The 25,250-nt window shown below is 36.5% G+C and overlaps 1 protein-coding gene and 1 pseudogene across 1 annotated transcript in view; both read left to right on the top strand.

Annotated features, from left to right (window-relative positions):
* Positions 1-25,250, top strand: part of PPM1E (protein phosphatase, Mg2+/Mn2+ dependent 1E) — a 224,546-nt gene that overhangs the window by 108,363 nt on the left and 90,933 nt on the right. The window lies entirely within an intron of this gene.
* LOC122485315 lies at positions 11,320-13,379 on the top strand (annotated as a pseudogene).

Genomic DNA, 25,250 nt, shown 5'->3' with positions numbered 1-25,250 from the left:
AAGAAGTGCCAGATAAACTGCCAATACCAATGGAAATCAGCACTGAAATAATATATCAATTAAAGAGGGAAATTCGACAGTTCTTTCATATGAAAGAATTTTCAAATTGCTTGAAGGAGTACAAGGACATCCAGAATTGTGGAGGTCCAGATCATGACCTGAGCTGAAATCAAGAGTTGGACACTCAACTGACTGAGCCACCAAGACACCCCATGTTTTTCTTTTTCACGATTGCTTTGGCTCTTCGGGGTTTTTTGTGTGTGTGTGTGGTTCCATACAAATTTTAGGATTGTTTGTTCTAGTTCTATGAAATAAATGCCATTGATATTTTGATAGGGATTGCATTAAATGTGTAGATTACTTTGGGTAGTATGGACATTTTAACAATATTTGTTCTTCAAATCCATGAGCGTGGAATGTCTTTAACATTTCTTTTTGTTGTCTTCAATTTCTTTCATCACTGTTTTATAGTTTTCAGAGTATAGATCTTTGACCTCTCTCGTTAAGTTTATTCCTAGGTATTTTATTCTTTTTGGTGCAAGTATAAATGGGAGTGTTTTCTTAACTTCTCTTTCTGCGGCTTCATTATTAGTGTGTAGAAATGCAACAAATTCTGTACATTTATTTTGTATCCTACAACTTTGCTGAATTCATTTATCAGTTCTAGTAGTTTTTTGGTGGAGTCTTTTAGGTTTTCTATATGTAATATCATCTCATCTTCACATAAGTGAAAGTTTTACTTCTTCTTTGCCAATTTGGATGTCTTTTATTTCTTTCTGTTGTCTGATTGCTGTAGCTGGGTCTCATAGTACTATGTTGAGTAAAAGTGGTGAGAGTGGATATCCTTGTCTTGTTCCTGATCTTAAGGGAAAAGCTCTCAAGTTTTTCCCATATTGAGTATGATATTCACTGTAGGCTTTCCAAATAAGGCCTTTATTATGTTGAGGTATATTCCATTCGCTTTACTGAAGATTTTTATTATGAATAAGATGTACTTTGTCAAATACTTTTTCTATATCTGTTGAAATGATCATATGGTTTTTATCCTTTCTCTTATTAATAGATGTATCAACATTATTTGATTTGCAAATATTGAACCACACTTGCATTCCAGGAAAAAATCCCACTTGATCATGGTGAATGATTTTTTTAATGTATTGTTGGATTTGGTTTGCTAGTATTTTGTTGAGGATTTTTGTATCTACATTCATCAGAAATGTTGTCCTTTCGTTCTCTCTCTCTCTTGTTTTTTTGCTTTTTGTGGTGTCTTTATCTTATTATCAGGGTAATGCTAGCTTTATACAATGGATTTGGAAGTTTTCTTTCTTCCCCCCTCCCTTTTTTTTTTGAATAGTTTGAGAAGACTAGGTATTAACTCTTTTTTAAATGTTTGGTAGAATTTGCCCATGAAGCTGTCTGGTCCTGGGTTTTTGTTGTTGTTGTTGCTGGTGGTGGTGGTGGTAGTTTTTTGATTACTGATTCAATTTCATTGCTGGTAATTGACCTGTTCAAATTTTCTATTTCTTCCTGTTTTTGTTTTGGTAAGTTCTGTGTTTCTGGGAATTTATCCATTTCTTCTAGGTTGCCCAATTTGTTGACATACACTTTTTCATAATATTCTTTTATAATTGTCTTTCTTATATGTTCTTGTTATTTCTTATCTTCCATTTGTGATTTTGGTTGAGTCTTGTCTGTGTGTGTGTGTGTGTGTGTGTGTGTGTGTGTGTGTTTTGATGAGTCTGGCCAGAAGTTTATCAATTTTGTTGATCTATTCAAAGACACAGCTTCTAGTTTCATTGATCTGTTCTGGTTTGTTTGTTTGTTTTTAGTTTCTATATTATTATTAATTTTTAAAGTTTATTTATTTTTAGAGAGTGAGTGGAGGAGGGACAGAGAGAGAAAGTGAGAAAGAATCCTAGTAGGCTCTTCACTGTCAGCATGAAGCCGGATGTGGGTCTTGAACTCACAAACCATGAGATCATGACCTGAGCTGAAACCAAGAGTCAGATGCTTAATGAGCCACCCAGCCACCCCTAGTTTCTGTATTGTTTATTTCTGCTCTAATCTTTATTATTTTTTCCTACTGCTGGTTTGAGGTTTTGTTGTTTCTTCTTTTTCTAGATTCTTCAGGTGTAAGGTTAGGTTTTTTTTTGAGGTTTTTCCTGTGCTTCTTGAAGTAGGCCTATATTGCTATAAACTTCCCTGTTAGAACTGCTTTTGTTGCAGCCCAAAGATTTTGTTCTATTGTGTTTTCATTTTCATTTGTTTCCATGTAATTTTTTATTTCTTCTTTGATTTCTTGGTCCACCCATTCATTGTTTAGTAGCATGTTATTCAGTCTCCATGTATCTGTGCTCTTTCCAGATTTTTTCATGTGGTCAGTTTCTAGTTTTATAGTGTTATGGTCAGAAAAGATGCTTGGTATGACTTTGATCTTTTTGAATTTGTTGAGACTTGTTTTGTGGCCTAATATGTTATCTATTCTGAGAATGTTCCATGTGCCCTTGAAAAGAATGCGTATTCTGCTATTTTAGGATGGAATCTTCTGAATATATCTGTTAAATCCATCTGGTCCAGTGTGTCATTCAAAGCCACTGTTTCCTTCTTGATTTTCTATTTGGATGGTTTGTCCATTGATACAAGTAGGGTAAGCCCCCAACTATTATTGTATTACTATTGAGTAGTTACTTTATATTTGTTATTAACTGTTTTATGTATTTGCATTCTCGCATATTTGGTACATAAATACTTACAATTGTTATATCTTCTTGTTGGATTGTCCCTTTTATTTTCATGTAGTGTCTTTCTTTGTCTCTTGTTATAGTCTTTGTTTTAAACTCTCTATATATTGTCCAATGTAATTATTGCTGCTCTGACTTTCTTTTGACATCTGTTTGTGTGATAAATGTTTCTCTATCCCCTCACTTTCAAGCTACAGGTCTTTAGGTCTGAAATTAGTCTCTTTAGGTAGTATATAGATGGGTCTTATTTTTTTCACTTAACAGTTTTTAAATTAATTTTTAATTAATTATTTTTTAATTCATTAAATTTTTTAATGTTTATTTATTATTTTTGAGAGAGAAAAACAGAGCATGAGCTGGGGTGGGGAAGAGAGAGAGAAAGACACAGAATCTGAAGCAGACTCCAAGCTGTCAGCACAGAGCCTGATGTGGAGCTTGGACTCACGACCTGAGCTGAAATCAAGAGTCAGGTGCTTAGCCAACTAAGCTACCCAGGTGCCCTAACACTTTTTAAATTGAAATATTAGTAGGAAATAATATGTTTTTCTTTCCTAAGTATCAGTGTCTATAACTGCAGTTACCAGAGAGCTGATTCTCCTCACACCAATGTATATTAAATATTTAAGATTAGACCTAAAGGAGTTGAGAAGGATCCAGCCACATAGTGTGGGGACAAGGGTCCAGACAGAAGGATAAAAGCTCTGGGGCGCCTGGGTGGCACAGTCGGTTAAGCGTCCGACTTCAGCCAGGTCACGATCTCGCAGTCCGTGAGTTCGAGCCCCGCATCAGGCTCTGGGCTGATGGCTCAGAGCCTGGAGCCTGTTTCTGATTCTGTGTCTCCCTCTCTCTCTGCCCCTCCCCCGTCCATGCTCTGTCTCTCTCTGTCCCAAAAATAAATAAACGTTGAAAAAAAAAATAATTTAAAAAAAAAGAAGGATAAAAGCTCTGAGGTAATAGAGAACTGCTATTGTGGTTGAAGCTTCAAAGATGGGGAAGAGGGTAACCAGATATAAAGCTGGAGAAGTTAGGCAGGAGCCATTTCAGACGCTCATAGGGCCTTTGTGACTTCCATAAAGAGTTTGGAGTTTTTTTTTTTTAAGCAAGGAAGTAATATGATCTGATTTACATTTTAAGAGGACAACTCTGGCTGCTATGTGAAGAAAGGACAATAATCCTAGTGACAAGTTTTGTGTTTTGTTTTTTTTTTTTTAGTTTACTTATTTTGAGAGCGAACAAGTCAGGGAGGAGCAGAAAGAGAGGGAGAGAGAGAGAGAATCCCAAGCAGGCTCCATACTGCCAGTGCAGAGCCTGTGCAGGGCTCGAAGTCATGAACTATGAGATCATGCCCTGAACCAAAGCTGGCTTCTTAATTGACTGAGCCACCCAGACATCCCTAGTGACAAGTTTTAGGAAATACTTATAAATTAGGACCTAAAGATTCAAATTGTAAACTATACAGGTGAATGCCTGGAGTTCTGTTCTGAAGCTCTTTTGTAATATTTCCTGGGACAGCACATAATAGATGTTTTTTTTAAAAAGGTAAAAAATTTAAAATGTCGGCAAATCATTCAATGCTCTGGCCACTTGTGGTTTAAAAAAATCAATTATAAAACTTTCAGTTGTTTCATTATTTATTTTTATTTTTGGGGGGGAGGTTACAACAGCTTTTTAAATTGTTTAAAATTTTATTTAAATTATTTTTTTAACGTTTATTCATTTTGAGAGAGAGAGAGAGAGAGACAGAGTGCGAGCAGAGGATGGGCAGAGAGAGCAGGAGACACAGACTCTGAAGCAGGCTCTAGGATCTGAGCCGTCAGTACAGAGCCCGACACTGGGCTTGAACCCATGAACCTTGAGATCATGACCTGAACTGAAGTCAGATTCTTAACCAACTGAGCCACCCAGGCACCCCTAATTTTTTTTAATTTTATTTAAATCCATGTTAGTTAGCATATAGCATAATAATGATTTCAGGAATAGAATTTAGTGATTCATCACTTACATATAACAGCCAGTGCTCATCCCAACAAGTACCCTTCTTAATGCCCATCATCCATTTAACCCATCCCCCCACCCAACACCCCACCAGCAACCCTCAGTTTGTTCTCTGTATTTAAGAGTCTCTTGTAGTTTGTCTCTCTCTTTGTTTTTATCTTATTTTTGCTTTTCTTCCCCTTTGTTCATCTGTTTTGTTTCTTAAATTCCATGTATGAGTGAAATCATATGATATTTGTCTTTCTGACTGACTTATTTCGCTTAGCATAATACATTCTAATTCCATCCACACTGTTGCAAATGGCACAATTTCATTCTTTTTGATCACCAGATAATATTCCATTGTATGTACATACCACATCTTCTTTATCCATTTGTCAGTTGATGGACATTTGGGCTCTTTCCATACTTTGGCTATAGTTGATAGTACTGCTATAAACATTGGGTGCACGTGCCCTTTCGAATCAGCATTTTTGTATCCTTTGGATAAATGCCTAGTAGTGCAATTGCTGGGTCATAGGGCAGTTCTATTTTTATTTTTTTGAGGACTCTCCATATTGTTTTCCAGAGTGGCTGCACCAGTTTACATTCCCACCAGGAGTGAAAGGGTTCTTCTTTCTCCGCATCCTCGCCAACACCTGTTGTTGCCTGAGTTGTTGTTCATTTTAGCTGTTCTGACAGGTGGTGTGAGGTGGTATCTCATTGTGGTTTTGATTTTTATTTCCCTGATGATGAGTAATGTGAGCATCTATTCATGTGTCTGTTAGCCATCTGGATGTTTTCTTTGGAAAAGTGTCTATTTCATGTCTCTTGCCCATTGCTTCACTGGATTATTTGTATTTGGGGTGTTGAGTTTGATAAGTTCTTTCTGGATTTTGGATACTAACCCTTATGTGATATTTCGTTTGCACGTATCTTTTCCCATTCCATTGGTTGCCTTTTAGTTTTGCTGATTGTTTCCTTCACTGTGCAGAAGCTTTTTATCTTGATGAGATACTAATAGTTCATTTTTGCTTTTGTGTCCCTTGCCTCTGGAGACATGTCACGTAAGAAGTTGCTGCGGCCAAGGTCAAAGTAGTTGTTACTTGTTTTCTCCTCTAGAATTTTGATGGCTTCCTGTCCTGTGTTTAGGTGTTTCATCCATTTTGAGTTTATTTTTGTGTATGGTGTAAGAAAGTGGATGTCACTGTCCAGTTTTCCCAACACCATTTGCTAAAGAAGAGACTGTCTTTTTTCTATTGGATATTCTTTTCTTTGTCAAAGATTAGTGGGCCATAAACTTCAATTGTTTTAATAATTTCTGGAAGTTCCACTATCATAACAAATAACTTATGGTAAAACCTCATCCAATGTGTTTAGTATAGATGCTGCTTTCTACATGTTACATGTGCTTCCAACAATATTTATAAATTTTTTTCATTCCTTTCTTCGATATATAAATAATGTCACACAAAGAATTGAGAACTTATTGGTCTTTTTTAAAACTTCCTTAAGAATCTTTATTATTACCAAATCCAAAAGATGTGATGTGATGGAGAATTTAATACTCCCTATTCCTCTTCTTAACCTTTCTTATAAAGCCATTAAATTTTCCTTTCACATTAGTTATGCTATCATAGAACTAAACTCACATTTTATGCAAAACAATTCCAATTTACTACAGATAAATTTTCATAATTCTTTGTAGGTTGGTCTACTTTCTCTTCAATATCAAGAAAATTTAGCAATCACCTTCTGACATTTTCTGTGGATGTAGTCATAGATGGATAGCAGATATTTTACTGCACTATTTAGTTACAATTTATATCATCAGTATTACTGTTTTTCTAGAATATAGCAGTCTTTTCTTTGGTTATTGTTTTCATAGTTCCCTAGAAAGAAACTTTCCCAACTTATGTTAGAAATACCAAATGTTAAAGGAGAATACAAGATTTGTTTTCAAAGTGATGGAAAAAATTATCAAAAATAGTAAATTGGTACTGGTATACTGACTGAAAAACAGAACAATAACTAAGGTAGAAACAGCCAAACTGAGGTGTGATCTTGGTTGGATTAGAATAAAGTACTCATAGTGTTACAGTTTTTTCTTTGTTTTTGCACAGTTTTTACACTTGCTGTATAAATAAAAATCATCCAAAATGAGAACAAACTGGCTATATATTCAGAGTTTGCAATAACAAGAAAGTCAGTTGTTAGCGTTCATTGCATTTGGCAGATTGAAAAGGGAGCGGGCAGTTTTATGGTGAAAAAAGGAGACGGATTGGAGATTTTTAGCTTGGGTAAGCTCAGTACGATGGGATAAGTAGAAGCCAGGCATCTTAGGTAAGTGGTTTGGGGAACATATTTGTATTTCTCTGGTTGGTCTCCAAGTTGAAATCATGTGGGGTTGGTGTGTGGGCTGGTGACAAAAAAAAGGGGGGGGGGTGGTAGGGAAGAGCTGGCAGTCATTAGCAAAATCCTGACTCTTCTAGGCTGATTGCTGCAGAGGTTGTGATCGGCTTTTCCGACTGGTTGCTGAAGAGATTGTAGGACAGAGTTCTGTTATTTTGTATGGTCATTGTCCATTTGTATACTGTCTCCAATTATTGAAGAACAAATAGATTTATGTTTTATAATTTTATGACTGATTATGTAGCTTTGAGAGTTCTGTCAAGATTCTAATAGTTACAGAAATCTTAATAATTTATGTCTGAGAGTTTAAGGTGAATTGTGCCAAAGTGTTCATTCCATAAGACATTTATATGAACATGTCATTAGTTTAGGTAGAAGTGGATTCTGGACCTCAGAGATACAGTTACAATCACCTGATTTGGACTACCTGAGAGAGCCTTTGGGTATTTTCTTAGTGACTTATTGGATAATTGGGACTTTTAAAGATGTAGAAGAGAAAATAACTGGCCTTTCACTATTGGAAGCTCTGTACATTGCAATTTCTTAGATAGCCTATGTAGAGGAGATTAGATGGCTATGATAAGGAATTATTTTGAGTTTCTACATTAAAAAATTTTTTTAATGTTTTATTTATTTTTGAGAGAGAGAGAGAGAGCATGAACCGGGGATGGGCAGAGAGAGAGGAAGACACAGAATCCAAAGCAGGCTCCAGGCTCTGAGCTGTCAGCACAGAGCTCCATGCTGGCTCAAACTCACAAGCAGTGAGATCATGACCTGAGCCAAAGTCAGATGCTTAACCAACTGAGCCACCCAGGTGCCCCAGTTCCTACTTTTTTTAAATTAAATTTTTATTTTGAGAAATTTCAAATTTTAAATATTTTGTATAAAAGTAATAAAGCATGAATAGATAAGGCTAAAGTACCCTTTATCTTCCCTCTGCCTATCTTTGTCACATTCCCTTCTGTTCATAAGAGGCAACTTCTTTTGAATTTGGTGTGTGTCCTTCTAACTCATAAAATTATTATTTCTAAAAACAATAGAACTGCCTTTAACTTATCTAATTATAAACATAAAAATAGGAGGTCTGAAAGACTTCTCTGTAGATTTCTTTTAGATTAGTAAATTAACATAGCGTGATGAACTTGAGAAACAACATTTTTCACCAAGTAGGTCAGTAACTAGCCTTATTGTGTTAAATAATGTACACTCTTTGTATCCATATTAATTTGTCTAAGTAGCAGCAGGCAGCTTTGAAAAAAAAATTGAGGAAAAGAGCCTATGCAAGAAAGTAGGCTTTAATTCTGCACAGCGAAGGAAACAATTTTAAAAAAGCCTAAAAGACAACCTACAGAATGGGGGGAGATATTTGCAAATGACATATCTGATAAAGAGTATCCAAAATCTATGAAGAACTTACAAAACTCAGTACCCAAAAAGCAAATAATCTGATTAAAAAGTGGGCAGAACGGGAATGCAAGCTGGTACAGCCACTCTTGTAAACAGTATGGAGGTTCCTCAAAAAATTAAAAATAGAACTACCCTATGACCTAGCAATTGCACTTTTAGGCATTTATCCATGGGATATAGGTGTGCTGTTTCGAAGGGACACATGCACCCCCACGTTTATAGCAGCACTATCAACCATAGCCAAAGTATGGAAAGAGCCCAAATGTCCATTGATGGATGAATGGATAAAGAAGATGTGGTGTATATATATATATATATATATATATATATATATATATATATACACACACACACACACACACACACACACACACACACACAATGGAGTATCACTCGGCAATTGAAAAGAATGAAATCTTGCCATTTGCAACAACATGGATGGAACTGGAGTACCGGTATTATGCTAAGTGAAATTAGTCAGAGAAAGACAAAAATCATATGACTTCACTCATATGAGGACTTTAAGAGACAAAACAGATGAACATAAGGGAAGGGAAACAAAACTAATATAAAAACAGGGAGGGGGACAAAACAGAAGAGACTCATAAATATGGAGAACAAACTGAGGGTTACTGGAGAGTTTGTGGGAGGGGGGATGGACTAAATGGGTAAGGGGCATTATGGAATCTACTCCTGAAATCATTGTTTCACTATATACTAACTAATTTTGGATGTAAATTTTAAAAAATAAAAAATAAAATTAAAAAAAAAAGATTAGTCAAAAGCCAAACAGGCCATTTTCACTCACCTTGGAGAGTAATGGCAAAGAAGGCTGGGTTAATCTGCTTCCCACACTAAGTCCTCAATTATATTCAGTCATTTGACAGAATGAACTGGAGGCTATAACACGAGACAAAACCTGAATGGATCCAGGCAAAAGCTAATAGGAAACCTGTCTATTGAAAATAATCAGTGTGCATACTTTGACTACCTCCAGCATATTTACTTTTTGTTTATCCATTTGTTACATTTTTCAGCATACTTGACTCATCTAAATTAGGTTCTAGAATTTAGTAAGTATGAGGACAGGAACAAAGGATGGAGGAGAGTAGGGTTGATGTTGGAGAAGCTGGCTAGGGAGATCTGAACAGTTTGTGCTTTATTCAAAGTTGGATGAGAAGCTTTGGGTGGGTCTTGAGAAAGGAGTCGTGTGATCTGAGTGCTGAGGTCCCAGAGAGAAGAAACAAGAAGTAACACTAAATGTTTGGGTTTTTTTTCTTGAGCAGTAATGTTTATTATCATATTTTTACATAGTATTACAATTAACTAAACAATTACATGAAACATGTCATTTATTCTTTGTAGCTTTCTTGTGCCAAAAGAGGAAAAATACCTTTAAAAAAACCACATTTTTATGTTTTGTGGGGTGGAGGGACATTTTTACATGGAAACTGTAGTGATACAATGGTGGCGTTCATTATATGAATTTTTGATTCTTTTACTGAAGTGTATGCTTTTGCCAATACTTCCTCTTCACCCCCCCCACTCTCCCGCCCCAAATGAAAGAAGCAATAGAATTAAGAATGAGGCATGGAATGTATCATTATTTTTGTTCATTTTACTAAGATTTTATCTCCAACTCAGAAATGTTTGTAACATTTTTATCTCCCAAGTCTAATAACATTATATTCTGATAACTAAAAAAAAGGGGGGGGGGGGAGGGGGGACAGAAACATGAACAGACATTTCTCCAAAGAAGACATGCAGATAGCCAACAGACACACGAAAAGCTGCTCAACATCATTCATCATCAGGGAAATACACATAAAAACCACAATGAGATATCACCTCATACCTGTCAGAATGGCTAAAATCAAAAACATAAGAAACACCAAGTGTTGATGAGGTTGTGGAGAAAAAGGAGCCCTCTTGCACTGCTGATGAGAATGCAAACTGGTGCAGCCACTCTGGAAAACAGTATGGAAGTTTCCCAAAAAGTTAAAAATAGAATTACCATATGATCCAGTAATTGCACTACTGGATATTTACCTAAAAATACAAAAACACTAGTTCAAAGGGTTACATATACCCTGCAATTTATAGCAGAGTATTTATTTATTTATTTATTTATTTATTTATTTATTTATTTATAAAGTTTATTTATTTATAAGGTTTATTTCTTTATTTTGAGAAAAAGAGAGTGCACAAGTTGGGGAGGAACAGAGAGAGAGGGGGAGAAAGATAGAGAATCCCAAGCAGGCTCCACACTGTCAGTGCAGAGCCCAATGCAAGGCTTGAATTCATGAAACTTGAGATCATGACCTGAGCTGATGTTAAGAGTGGGATGCATAACCAACTGACCACCCAGGTGCCCCTATAGCAACATTATTTATAATAGCCAAACTATGGAAGCAGCCCAAGTGTGCAATGATACATTAATTGATAAATAAGGTGTGTGATAAATTGATAAATAAGATATATATATACACACCACATCTTATTGTATATATACACACACACAATGGAATATTATTTATCTATAAAAAGAATGAAATCTTCCATTTGCAATGACATAGATGGAGCTAGAGAATATAATGACAAATACCATATGATTTCACTCATATGTGGAATTTAAGAAAACAAACAAAGGACATAGAGAGTCAAACTGAGAAACTGACAACTATAGAGAACAAAATGATGTTTACCAGAGTGGAGGGGGGGGGGGATGGGTGAAATAGGTGATGGGGATTAGGGAGTGCACACATCATGATAAGCACTAGGTGATACATAGAATTGTTGAATCACTGTATTGTATACCCTGAAACTAATAGAACACTATATGTTAACTATACTGGAATTAAAATTTAAAAAAGAAGAAAGTAAGCTTTAAATTGACACATTGAGGACTGTGTAAAAACGTGAGTCAGAGGGTTTTTCTTTCTTGCACTTGGCTGAACCTGATCAAATTTACTTTGATCTTTCTTTGCTTGGTACTAATAGAAGCAATACTTTTTTCTGGTTTCAAAATGAACAGGTACTGTATACACTATACTTGTAAATCAGTGTTTCAGGTATTGCCATTTTGAGACCCATGTGGCAGAACAAAGTTCATTTTGCTAAAATTATAATCAATTCTCCCAGAACATAATTTAATAGAATTCTGTGTATCTTGTTTTAAACATGCCTGTGATTTTTATGGACACAGTTGACTGAACAAAGAACTATATTTAGTACCTTATTTGAAAGTTACTGTAATTAAATCTGATTTAGTTCTAATTATTACTAATACCATAGATAGTACAAGCAAGGAGAAAAATGCAGCTCATCAAAGAAGAGACCCATGAGATAGGATGCAGCTAGTTTGAATCTTAATGAAAAATTCCTAGGATGCCAGCACATTTGCACTGTCATTAATGAGAACTGTTGTACAAAGACCTCACCTGAATAGAGTGACTCCATGGAGTACCAATGACTTTACATCTCTACAAAAAATAAAGAGTATATGTTTTTCATTTGTTGAGAGGTTATATTTTGTTAAACTGCATAATGAGTGCTATGGCTTGTGATTTAAATGTATTATGCCCTTTCTGCACTACCCATATAATGTTCTGGGTTCCATTCATAACTTAAAGGGAAAATTTCACAATGTTTGGAGTCCTTGATATTCTGCAAGTAAAGAAGAATGTCCTCAAATTCCTTGCAGTAGGAACCTCGACTTCCAAGTGGAACAATACATCTACAAAAGGAAAAGTGATGGCTTCCACTGGCAGCTCATGCCTTTGGTACAGTTGAAAACTCGGCCGATGTCAGTGTCCTGTCATTCTGGAATACTGGCCAGCAAGCTGTGGTGAAGTTTGCTGCTGCCATTGGAGCCATTGCTGTTGCTGGCCACTTCACTCCTAGAACTTCCATTAATCAGATCCAGATAGCCTTCTGGGAGCCAAGACTTCCAGAGGTTATTGATCCCAAGGCTGACCACCAGCCTCTGCCACGGTGTCTTTTGTTAATATGCCTACCATTGCTTGGTGTAACACAGACTTTCTTCTGTGCTGTGTAGATACTGACTTCCCTTGCAACAAGGGAGCTCACTCATTGGGTGTGATATGGTAGATACTGGCCTGGGAAATTGTGTGCATGTGTGGCACTGTCTCCCATGAACACCCGTGGGAAGTCATGCCTAATCTCTACTTCTCCAGAGATCCTAAAGAGACTGAAAACAAAGAGCACCCTGCTGCTGAAGAGGCTGTGACCAAGGAGGAACTTAAAGGTGAATGGACTGCTCCTGGACTTGGAAGCAGTTGACTGGTATGAAGGTGTAGAGGTGCCCTCTCTGCCCATAGAACAGTTCTCTACTAAAGACTGGAGTGTTCAGCCTGCCACTGAAGACTGATCTGCAGCTTCCACTGCTCAGGCCACTAAATGGGCAAGAACAACAACTGAGTGGTCTTAAGCTGTTCTTCCACAAACTCTTAAACAAAATGGAAATAAGGTTGATGGCAAAAACTAAGCAGCTTTTAAAAGTTGGAAAAAATATATTATGAACATGAGTTTTTATTTTGCTTCAGAAGTTTTGTTTTTGCCTTTGGGAAGCACTCAAAATGCTATTCATTTACTAGCAAGTGTATTGTAGTTTATAGCATGTTCTATAAGATTTCATCTCCAAGAATAGGGGATATCTGGTTGGCTCAGTTGGTAGAGCATGAGACTCTCAATCTTAAAGTTGTGAGTCCAAGCCCCATGTTGGGCATGGATCCTACTTATATATATATAAAAAAAGTTTCATCTCCAAGAATAAAATTTCATATTTGTATGTAGAGACAATTTGTATAAGGTAAAATTTCTACAATCTTGATTAATTTTTGAAGGAATGTTATTTTTATTATCCTTAACTTTTTAATTGAGTTTCAGAACATTTTCCTTGTATTTATAAACAAAAGACTATGGTCTTTATTTTATCAGAAAATTAGGAAACTTTTTTCTTCCTTCCTTTCTTTCATTCAGAAACATTTTCCTGTATTTAATTGCCATGTTGCTTGCAGGTTTTGGCTTTTCTGCAGATAACCAAAATGTCAGTAGGTAGGGAATTCTGTAATCTGAGACTAGTATTTTGAAATCTGCTATAATGATATAGTGATATATTTCTTGATCTTTTCACAGAAAATTGTGAAATACTGGCAAACTTAAAATATTTATTCATTAATGGGTAGGTTGTTATTTCTAGTCTTCTTCCTGAAATGTAAGGAATTAAAATTTAAATTTTTTACTTATAGAATAAGTCAGAAACTGATACTAAATCAAAAGATTGAAGATAATTAGGACATTATAATGATTGAGAAAGCTGAAGACAGTTTGTAAAATTTTAGATTTTAACCTAAATTATTAGATTTTAACAGTGGTTGGTTAAAATATATCTCCTAAATGAAATATGTGCATGTTGAATTAAATTACTACACATTATTGTAAAATCTATAGTATTTGAACTTAAGATATTTTAAATAGTTATGTTTTGCTTTTTAAAATTTGACCATATAGTAAAACTATTTGCATAACCAACACAAGTAGCTTTGGGACATCATTAGGGAATGTGAAGCATATTCTCCATTGTTAATGAAAAGGGTGAGATTTTTCTAAAGGAAAAGAAAAATGGAAAATCAAGATACTGCTTTTTAAATTTTCTAATTCCTGTTTTTCAAGGAATAAATAGCTGGTTCACATGTTATATTTCTAAACTTATCACTTCCCTACCAAAGAGATAAATACATCTTCACAATGATTTTACAGATTGCTGGGAGTTCTTTGGTCTATATTATAGGAAACCTCAATTTTTCAACAAATTGTATTTTAAAAGTTTCTTTTTAAATTTATTTTAGGATTTTTTTAATGTTTATTTTTGAGGGAGAGAGAGATACAGTGAGTGTAGGGGAGGGGCAGAGAGAGAGGGAGACACAGAATCCAGAGCAGGTTCCAGGCTCTGAGCTGTCAACATAGAGCCCGATGTGGGGCTCAAACTCATGAACTGTGAGATCGTGGCTATGAATCATGACCCATGACCTATGCTGAAATCAGACACTTAAATGACTGAGCCACCCAGGCATCCATATTTTAGGATTTTTAAGATTAAGATTCTCAACTTAATTAAGATGCTTAAGATTCTCTCTCTCCCTCTCTCTCTGCCCCCCATAAAAATAAATAAACATTTTTCTTTAACTCCTAGTTTTCTTAGGGGTAACAGTTTACAAACAGAAAAATTGAGAGATTTTGTTATTAATGGTTAGATGGTCATTGAAAGATTATAGTAAGTAGAACTATAAATAATAAAAGAGTTTGATATGTGAATTATATATATATCAGTGAAGCTATTATCAAAAGTAAAATAAGAAATAAAAGTTTGAAAGGGGGAATCATTTCTTGTGCCCAAACTTCCAAATAAGGAAAGAGTGACTTTAGATTACTTACTTATTTGTATTTGTTATGAGAAATATGCCAAGCAAGTCGTCAATTTAATAAATTCAGTAAAAGATCTTAATCTGCTACCTAGGGGGAAAATACAAATGGAAAACACAGATCAAGTAATCATTTGGAAACTAAGAATATTTTAGGAGTTTAAGATCCGTTTAGAGAGTCATCAAGTATAGTTTTTGTTTTTGTTTTTTTAAATTTTTTAACGTTTATTTATTTTTGAGACAGAGAGAGACAGAGCATGAACGGGGGAGGGTCAGAGAGAGAGGGAGACACAGAATCTGAAACAGGCTCCAGGCTCTGAGGGTCAGCACAGAGCCCGACGCGGGGCTCGAACTCACGGACCGCGAGATCATGACCTGAGCCGAAGTCGGCGGCTTAACCGGCTGAGCCACCCAGGTGCCCCTCAAGTATAGTTTTGAAAATATTTATGAAAACTGACTTTTGCTGCTCAAAGTTGGGGAACAAAGTTACAGATGATATTTATTTCTTCTTTTTAGTAATTCAGTCGAATTTTAGTAATTCAATCGCTGCTAAATGAAGAAATGGTGACATGAAACTGATGAGTTATCCAAAAAAGGTGCCAAACTATAATGATTTTATTTTCCCCATCTTTCAACATATTTTTCTCTTTTTTCCTTCAGAACTCTTGCTAGATAGAGATGACAGCAGGGTGTTCCTACAATAATCTAGACTCTGGAATTTGGCAGCTAGGAACTAAAATGCTTTTCAACTACTTAGTTTTACTCTTTGTACAAATTTTTAGTGGGAGATCTTAACTGAATATTCTGATTATGTTGCAAAAGGTGCATCCAAGGACTTACAGAATTAGAAACACACTTTGAAAGAATTTATTTTATGATTATTTTGTTTTTATTTTAGAGCAGAGCATGAGCAGAAGAAAGGGGCAGAGGGAGAGAGAGAGAGAGAGAGGAAGAGAGAGACAGAGAGAGAATCTTAAGCAGGCTCCACACTCAGTATGGAGCTCAACTCGAGGCTCAATCCCATGACTCTGAGATCATGACCTGAGCCAAAACCAGGAATCAGACACTCAACTGACTGAGCCACCTAGGCACACCAGAAAATATTTTAATGCACTTATTATTTTTAATATCTTTGAAACAAAATACTACTTGTAATGTTTTACTGTTACCTTTAATTTTTGACCATATGTTTAAAATCTAAAATTAGGTTATCATTTAAGAAAACAAAGTTAGGCCCTGAAATAAATTAACTTTTAAAAAGATTTGGGTTTCAACATTTTCAGTAGTCTTGGACTTAAATGGGAGGTTAGTGTTTTCTTAATCAACAGGATCAGGAATATGAAGATTCCTGCAGGGTTTTACACAAAAGAAGTGTAAACATAAGTACTTTGCCAGAATAGAGCAGTGAGAGTCTGTAATAATTTTTTAGGAAAGAATCTGGTGATATCTCCTGAATATGTAATCTTTTGGCTAGAATTGCAGACTTCTTAAAAGCATAATTGTTAAGAGAAAATTTCTCTCCTGATTCTGTTGTGCAAGAGTTTTTTTTTTTTAAGTTGGTAATAGTCTACTGTTTTTGGTTATTAAGAAATATATATGTAATATATATAAGATACATATTTCACTTTCTGTAGATTTTATTGTCTTAAGTGCTTTGGTGGTGACTTTAATGTCCTCATCAAGTAGAATATTACACAGCAAGTAAAATCATTATTATTTAGTCTTGTTTTTGAGATTCTAATTAATTAAAGAAAATATTCCCCACCTACTAAGTATTATACCAGTCCTTTTTTATTTTCCTTTCACTTCTTCCCTTTCTTTTCTCTCTTTAAAAAATTAACACTGGGGCACCTAGGTGGCTCAGTATGTTGGGCGACTGACTCTTGATTTCAGGTCAGGTCATGATCTCATGGTTTGTGGCTTCGAGCTCATCAGCATGGAACCCCATGCTGTCAGTGCAGAGCCTGCTTGGGATTCTCTCTGTCTCTGTCTCTGTCTCTGTCTCTCTCTCTCAACCCTTCCCTACTCAGTTTCTCTCTCTCAAAATAAATAAACATTTTTTAAAAATTACACAAATGGAGGCACCTCACTGTCTCAGTTGGTGGAGCATGTGACTCTTGATTTTGGGGTTGTGAATTCGAACCCTGTGTTGGGTGTAGAAAAATAAAATCTTTAAAGCATTTACAAAAATTTTTATTTTGAGAGAGAGAGAAAAATCTTAAGTAGGCTCCATGCTCAGGATGCAGTGCAGAACAGGACATGGGGCTGGATCCCATGACCCTGGGATTATGACCTGAGTCAAAATCAAGAGTTGACCGGGTGCTCAACCAACTGAACCATGCCAGCTGCTCCTAGATGAATAAAATATTTTTAAAAATTGCACGAATGTAATAGATGAAAATATGTTCATTGTAAAAGCTTTTTAAAAAAAATTTTTAATGTTTTATTTTATTTTTGAGAGAGAGAGAGAGCATGAGCAGGGGAAGGGCAGAGAGAGGGAGACACAGAACTTGAAGCAGGCTCCAGGCTCTTCGCTGTCAACACAGAGCCCGACTCCTGGCTTAAATCCACTAACTGTGAGATCTTGACCTGAGTTGAAGTCAGTCGCTTAACTGACTGAGCCACCCAGCACCCCCATTGTAAAATGTTTTAAAATGGAAATATATACAATAAAAAGCAAAAGCTTCCCTCTCCCCCCCAACTTACTCCCCTATCAAGAAATCACCATTTTGGTATGTTTCATTCCAAATCTATTTTTGTATATTTACATACTGTTTTAGATATTGAGGATTTATTTTTTTTATTTTAAATTGTTTTTTAATGTTTATTTATTTTTGAGAGAGACAGAGACAGAGTGTGAGTGGGTTAGGGGCAGAGAAAGAGGGAGACACAGAATCCGAAGAAGACTTCAGGCTCCAAGCTGTCAGCACAGAGCCCGACACAGGTCTCAAACTCACGAACTGGCAGATCATGACCCGAGCTGAAGTTGGATGCTTAACCCACTGAGCCACCCAGGCACCCCTTGAGGATTTTTTTAAAGATTTTTTTTAATGTTTATTTTTATTTTTATTTTTTATTTTTATTATTTTTTTAATGTTTATTTATTTTTGAGACAGAGACAGAGCATGAACGGGGGAGGGTCAGAGAGAGAGGGAGACACAGAATCCGAAGCAGGCTCCAGGCTCTGAGCTGTCAGCACAGAGCCCGACGCGGGGCTCAAACTCACAGACTGTGAGATCATGACCTGAGCCGAAGTCGGACGCTCAACCGACTGAGCCACCCAGGCGCCCCTGTTTATTTTTATTTTTGAGAGAGCCAGAGCATGAGTGGAGGAGGGCCAGAGAGAAAGGGAGACAGGATCTTAAATGGACTCCACACTGTCGCACAGGGCCCGATGTGGAGCTCGAACTCACAAACTGTGAGATCGTGACCTAAGCCGAAGTCAGACGCTTAACTGATTGAGCCACGCAGGCACCCCTTAAGTCAAATTTGACTTTTATCATAGGATAATCTGGTTGAGCCATTTGTTAGGGAAACTACTACTACTGCTACTATTTCTACTCTGTTGTCATTGTCTTCGTCTTCTTTTTCTTCTGTATTGTATTTATTTATTTATTTATTTATTTATTTATTTATTGTTTATTTATTTATTTATGGGACCTTCTGACCCTAACTCCATTTCATCTGTCTGGTTCAATAGAATCAGGGAGGAGAACTGATAATCTGTGAATTCAGCATTAACCTATGTATAAAATCACTTAATCCCCTTGTTTTTTACTATAGTACTTATGCCCTCAACAGTTTCTGGTGTCTCTTCATCAAGAGATGCCTGTTTTATCCTCTTGACGGAAAAAGCTGCAGACTTCTGCCAAAATTGGGAAGTTAGGGAAGGTAGTCATCTAGGTGTGGAATGGGGCATCTAGGGATGCACCAGCTTCTTAAACAGCTTTCACTCAGTTTTTCTTATTTTATGAATTCCATTTGCCACTTACCCCCAGTTCTACAGGTACTTAGTGTGGCCAGTTTTTGTTTATTTAGAGGATTCTTTTGTATATATTGGGTTTGTTCTCAGCTTTCTTCACTGTTGGTTTAAGACTTGGCTTTCTGTGTCCTGCTACTTCAGTTGCCACTCCATCATCTACTTTGTGTCGCCTTTTTTCTTCCTCTCTTTCAGTTATTATTTTAAAATATTCCCTTTACCATTGCCTGGCAGGGTTTCTGGAGGGAGCAAGTTAAATGTGTTCAATTTGCCCTCTAAACCTGGAAGTCTCACTTATTCTTTCTTTCTTTCTTTCTTTCTTTCTTTCTTTCTTTCTTTCTTTCTTTCTTTTTCTTTCTTTCTTTCTTTCTTTCTTCCTTTCTTTCTCTCTCTCTCTGTCTCTCTCTCTCTCTGTCTCTCTCTCTCTTTCTCTTTTCTGGTTTTATAGATTTATTTTCAAAGGGTAAAACAGACAATTTAAATACAAGTCTATTTTGCCCATTGGATACTCTTTTCTGCTTTGTTGAAGATCAATTGGCCATATTTGTGTAGGCCCATTTCTGGGTTCTCTATTCTATTTTGTTGATCTATGTGTCTGTTTTTCTGCCAATACCATACTGTCTTGATGGTTACAGCTTTGTAATACAAGTTAAAGTCCAGGATTGTGATGCCTCCAGCTTTGGTTATCTTTTTCAACATTTCTTTGGCTATTCAGGTTTTTTTGTGGTTCCGTACAAATTTTAGGATTGTTTAGGATGGTGTTATTTTGATTGGGATTGCATTGAATGTGTAGATTGCTTGGGTAGTATTGACATTTTAACCATATTTGTTCTTCAAATCCATTAGCATGGAATGTTTTTCCATTTTTTTGTGTCTTCTTCAATTTCTTTCATAGGCTTTCTATAGTTTTTCAATGTACAGATCTATTACCTGTTTGGTTAGGTTTATTCCTAAGTATTTTATGGGTTTTGGTATAATTGTAATTGGGATCGATTCCTTGATACCACTTTCTGTTGCTTCATTATTGGTGTATAGAAATGCAACTAATTTATGTCCATTGATTTTATATCCTGCGACTTTGCTGAATTCATGTATCAGCTCTAGCAGTTTTTTGGTGTCTTTCAGGTTTTCCCTGTAGAGTATCAGATGACATGATACATGTAGAGTGAAAGTTTGACTTCTTCCTTTTTGTTGTCTGATTGCTGAGGCTAGGACTTCCAACACTATGTTGAACAATAGTGGTGAGGGTGGACATCCTTGTTGTGTTCTGACTGTAGGAGGAAAGCCCTCAGTTTTTCCCCATTGAGGATGATATTAGCTATGGGCCTTTCATATAAGACTTTTATGATGTTAAGATATGTTCCTTCTATCTCTATTTTCTTGAGGGTTTTTATCAAGAAAGGATGCTGTATTTTGTCAAATGCTTTTTCTCCATCTATTGAAAGGATCATATGGTTCTTATCCTTTCTTTTATTAATGTGATATATCATGTTAATTGATTTGAGAATATTGAACCAACCCTGAAACCTAGGAATGAATCCCGCTTGATTATGGTGAAGAATTATTTTTAATGTACTGTTGAATTTGATTTGCTGGTATCTTGTTGAGAATTTTTGCATCCATGTTCATCAGGGAAATTGGCTTGTAATTCTCCTTTGTAGTGGGGTCTTTTTCTGGTTTTGGAATCAAGGTAATGCTGGCTTCATAGAATGAGTTTGGAAGCTTTCCTTGAGAAACTCAACAGATGAACATAGGGGAAGGAAAGGAAAAATAAGATAAAAACAGAGAGGGAGGTAAACCATAAGAGACTCTTAAATACAGAGAACAAACTAAGGGTTGCTGGAGGGGTGGGGGTGGGGGTATGGCTTAAATGGGTGATGGGGATTTAGGAAGATACTTTTCTGAAAGAGCACTGAGTTCAGATGTAAGGGATGAATAACTGGGTTCTACTCCTGAAGCCACGACTACACTGTATGTTAACTAATTTGAATTTAAGTAAAATTTAAGAAGTAAAATAAAATAAAATACAAGTCAAAACAGAATTTCTCTGTCAAAGGCAACAATAATGCCAAAACACATTCTCAGTTCCAGACACTTGCTAGCATCTTTTGAGTCTTCTCTAAGAGAAAAAAGACATCTGATATTTTATTCATAACCGAAAATAATTTCGGTTTGCTAGCATAATTCGTTCTTTAAACATGTTTTTAATCCAAAGCACTTATATATCAAAGCAAATTTCCCCATAAGAAATCATGGAAACTCAGATGATTCGTTGCCAACTCAAAAATATTCCTATAAAAATGATTAAAATACTGTATGTAGTATAATAAAAAATAAAAAATATAAAGAAAAATAAATTAACCTGCACTTAGCTTTGAAAACCTTCGTGGCTGGTGTGAGGGAGACAGGAGAGAGGAGGGTTATTGTGTAGGATGACTTTCACGATCACTAATGGAATCACTGCTATCTATTGGCTCAGTGGAATCTTTTTCTACATAGGGGCCATTATATATGCTCACATGGATGTTTACTACAATACAGTATTAATAAACTCCTGTCATATGCTGTATTTAATGTAACTGGCAATAAGGCAGCAGAGGAAAGGATCATTACCTGCAGGCAGCCTGACCTAGAATGAAGCAAAGGATTTCTAAACCTACTCTGGTATGGAAAAGCAAAGGACTGTCCATAGGTGCTTTGAAGTGACAAAAAATACACTAGTGTCAGTTGTGGGCACTTTGCAACTTCTGAAAAATCACTGATTTCTGCCAAACACTGCAGCCTCAGACCAAGCATCAGAACATGGGATTACCCCCAATCCTGCAGTGAGAGAGAGAGAGAGAGAGAGAGAGAGAGAGAGAGAGAGAGAAGAACAATTGGCTCAGGGGTGATCATGTGACATTTGGCATCACATACTACTCGTATTGCAAGACATTTATTAGATATGTTTTCTTTGTCTTGCAGAACACTCGCAAAACAAGTTACTCAAAATCCAAGGTTTTACTGTACATCCTCCTTATCCGCAATGTGATCTCAGTTTCTTATGGACATACTAACTTCTCAACATCTGTATCAGGAATTTCAAACCCAAATTTGTCCTCCATGACCATGATAATCTCCACTTGGTCCAAACTGTCTAGGCCCAACTCTCTCATAAAGTGGGAATTTATTGAGAGCTTTTCAGGATCAATCTTGTCATAGAGTTTTAAGATGTAAAGAACACAGTCCTTGATTGCCTCTAATGACCAACGGGGTTCATCACGGTACTGGTGGTATAACTGTGTAACTGGAACCTGCATGACCACCGAGGCCAAACGCGAAGCCCCAGGCCTCATACAGGCCCCTGGGGGGCACAGGGTGATATTGAATGGCTGGGCTGCTGCCAGTGTGGGGACCCAGCGTGGTGGCACGAAGGCTACAGGCAGTCACAGACATGGCAGAAAGGACAAAAGCTGCCATGGCTACACTGACCCAGGATGCACTGCCTCATATTATTTCTTTGATAGACAGCAGTATATAGTTGTTGAGAGTGTGAGTTATGGCACCAGACTGCTTGGGTTTGAACTCTGGCTCTGCCACCTACTAGCTATTCAATTAACCTCTACAGTCCTAATTTTCTTCATCTTTAAGATGGGGATATAATAATACCTACCTCATAGAGTAACCAGAGAATTAATTAGTTAATTAAAATTATTTAAAGCACTGGGTGCCTGGATGACTCATTCGGTTAAGCAACCAACTCTTGATTTCAGCTCAGGTCATGATCTCCTGGTTCATGGAATTGAGCCCCACATCAGGCTCTGTGCAATAACGGCACAGAGCCTGCTTGGGGTTCTCTCTGTCTCTCTCTCTGCCCCTCCCCTGCTCTCTCTCTCTCTCTCAAAATAAATAACTAAACTTAAAAATATTTTAAATTATCTGAAGCACTTAGAATAATGTCTATCACATATAGTATGCCCTTAATAAGTATTTGCTCTTATTTTTTCCCCCTCTCTTTTTTCTGTCCTCTTTTCCTGGAATTCCTATTAGTCAAAATTTTTTGTTGTTCTTGTTTAGCTTGTTTTTTATTTTTTAAAATTTACATCCGAATTGGTTAGCATATAGTGCAACAGTGATTTCAGGAGTGGATTCCTTAGTGCCCTTACCCATTTAGCCCATTCCCCCTCCCATAAACCCTCCTGTAATCCTCAGTTTGTTCTCCATATTTATGAGTCTCTTCTGTTTTGTCCCCCTCCCTGTTTTTATATTACTTTTGTTTCCCTTCCCTTATATTCATCTGTTTTGTCTCTTAAAGTCCTCATATGAGTGAAGTCATATAATTTTTGTCTTTCTCTGACTAATTTCACTTAGCATAATAACCTCCAGTTCCATCCATGTTGTTGCAAATGGCAAGATTTTATTCTTTTCAATTGCCGAGTAATACTCCATTGTATGTATGTGTGTGTGTATGTATATATGTGTATATATATATATATATATATATATACACCATATCTTCTTTATCCATTCATCCATCGATGGACATTTGGGCTCTTTCCATACTTTGGCTATTGTTGATAGTGCTGCTATAAACATGGGGGTGCATGTGTCCCTTTGAAACAGCACACCTGTATCCTGTAGATAAATGCCCAGTAGTGCAATTGCTGAGTCATAGGGTAGTTCTATTTTTAGTTTTTTGAGGGACCTCCATACTTCTTTCCAGAGTGGCTGCACCAGTTTGCATTCCCACCAGCAGTGCAAAAGAGATCCTCTTTCTCCGCATCCTCTCCAACATTTGTTGTTGCCTGAGTGGTTAATGTTGGCCATTCTGACAGGTGTGAGGTGGTATCTCATTGTGGTTTTGATTTGTATTTCCCTGATGATGAGTGATGTGGAGCATTTTTTCATGTGTCGGTTGGCCATCTGGATGTCTTCCTTGAAGAAGTGTTTATTCATGTCTTTTTCCCATTTCTTCACTGGGTTATTTGTTTTTTGGGTGTTGAGTTTGATAAGTTCTTCCTAGATTTTGGATACTAACCCTTTATCGGATATGTCATTTGCAAATATCTTCTTCCTTTCTGTCGTTTGCCTTTTAGTTTTGCTGATTGTTTACTTTGCTGTGCAGAAGCTTTTTATTCTGATGAGGTTCCAGTAGTTCATTTTTGCTTTTGTTTCCCTTGCCTCCTGAGACGTGTTGAGTAAGAAGTTGCTGCGGGCAAGATCAAAGAGGTTTTTGCCTGCTTTCTCCAGGAGGATTTTGATGGCTTCCTGTCTTACATTGAGGTCTTTCTTCCATTTTGAGTTTCCTTTTGTGTATGGTGTAAGAAAGTGGTCCAGGTTCATTCTTCTGTATGTCGCTGTCCAGTTTTCCCAGCACCACTTGCTGAAGAGACTGTCTTTATTCCATTGGATATTCTCCTATTAGTCAAAAGTTAATCTCACTACACTGATGCTTGAACTATCTTACCTTTTCTTTGATTTTCCATTTCTTGTTTAATTCTTTCTTGAAGATTTTTGTAATCTCCATTTAATGCCTTATTTCATCAATCATTTTAAATACCAAATAGCTTTTATGATACCTGCTTTTAATCTTTCATGATTTCCTCACAAGTTGATGACCCTTGATGGTTTGTATATATTTTAAACTGATCGATTAAAAACTCTTTAGAAATAAGAAGACTTATTTTAGGTAAGCCTCACTTTCGGATGTTAGGATAGAGACATGACCATATGTCACTATGAGGAGGATTTTTCTCTGGGATTGTTCATTTCCTCCAGAAAAGACCTTTCCATTTTTTCCCTGGGGCATTAAATGCAAGTGTTCTGGGGTGGAGTTGGGATTAGGGGTGGGATAGGGTAGAAGAATGGTTAGAGGAATTAATCCTAAGATTTAGTATTTCAATAAATGTTTTTCTTTTCAGTCCATATCATCTCTACTCGCTATGCTGCCTGGTGTCTCCAAGTCTAGATGTTCCTTTTCAATATCTCTAGAGGATAAATTTCCATTCTCCCACCAGGGCTGGAGTGTGTGCACTTAGCCGCCGCCATTCTGTATGTAGGACGGTGAAGGGGAATCAACATTTCACCCACATGGACTGTCGTAGACTCTAAAGTTCTCTTTTGGCCATCAAAAGAGCGGATGCAGGATTAAAGTGAGAGATAGCTAATGTCTGGGAAAAGACAAGAGCCGAATAAGGGTCCTTGCCCTGTATTTATTCAGATCAGAAGACTTACAAACATGATGGGCGTACAAAGAGACAAAGAAACTGGGAACATTAACTTGGGGACGTGAGGGAAGATGAGGGTTTTGGAGAT

The sequence above is a fragment of the Prionailurus bengalensis genome, chromosome E1, assembly GCF_016509475.1.
Source record: "Prionailurus bengalensis isolate Pbe53 chromosome E1, Fcat_Pben_1.1_paternal_pri, whole genome shotgun sequence".
NCBI lineage: Eukaryota > Metazoa > Chordata > Mammalia > Carnivora > Felidae > Prionailurus > Prionailurus bengalensis.
Note: the sequence above shows the minus strand (reverse complement) of the source record. Positions and strands in the feature narration are given on the sequence as shown.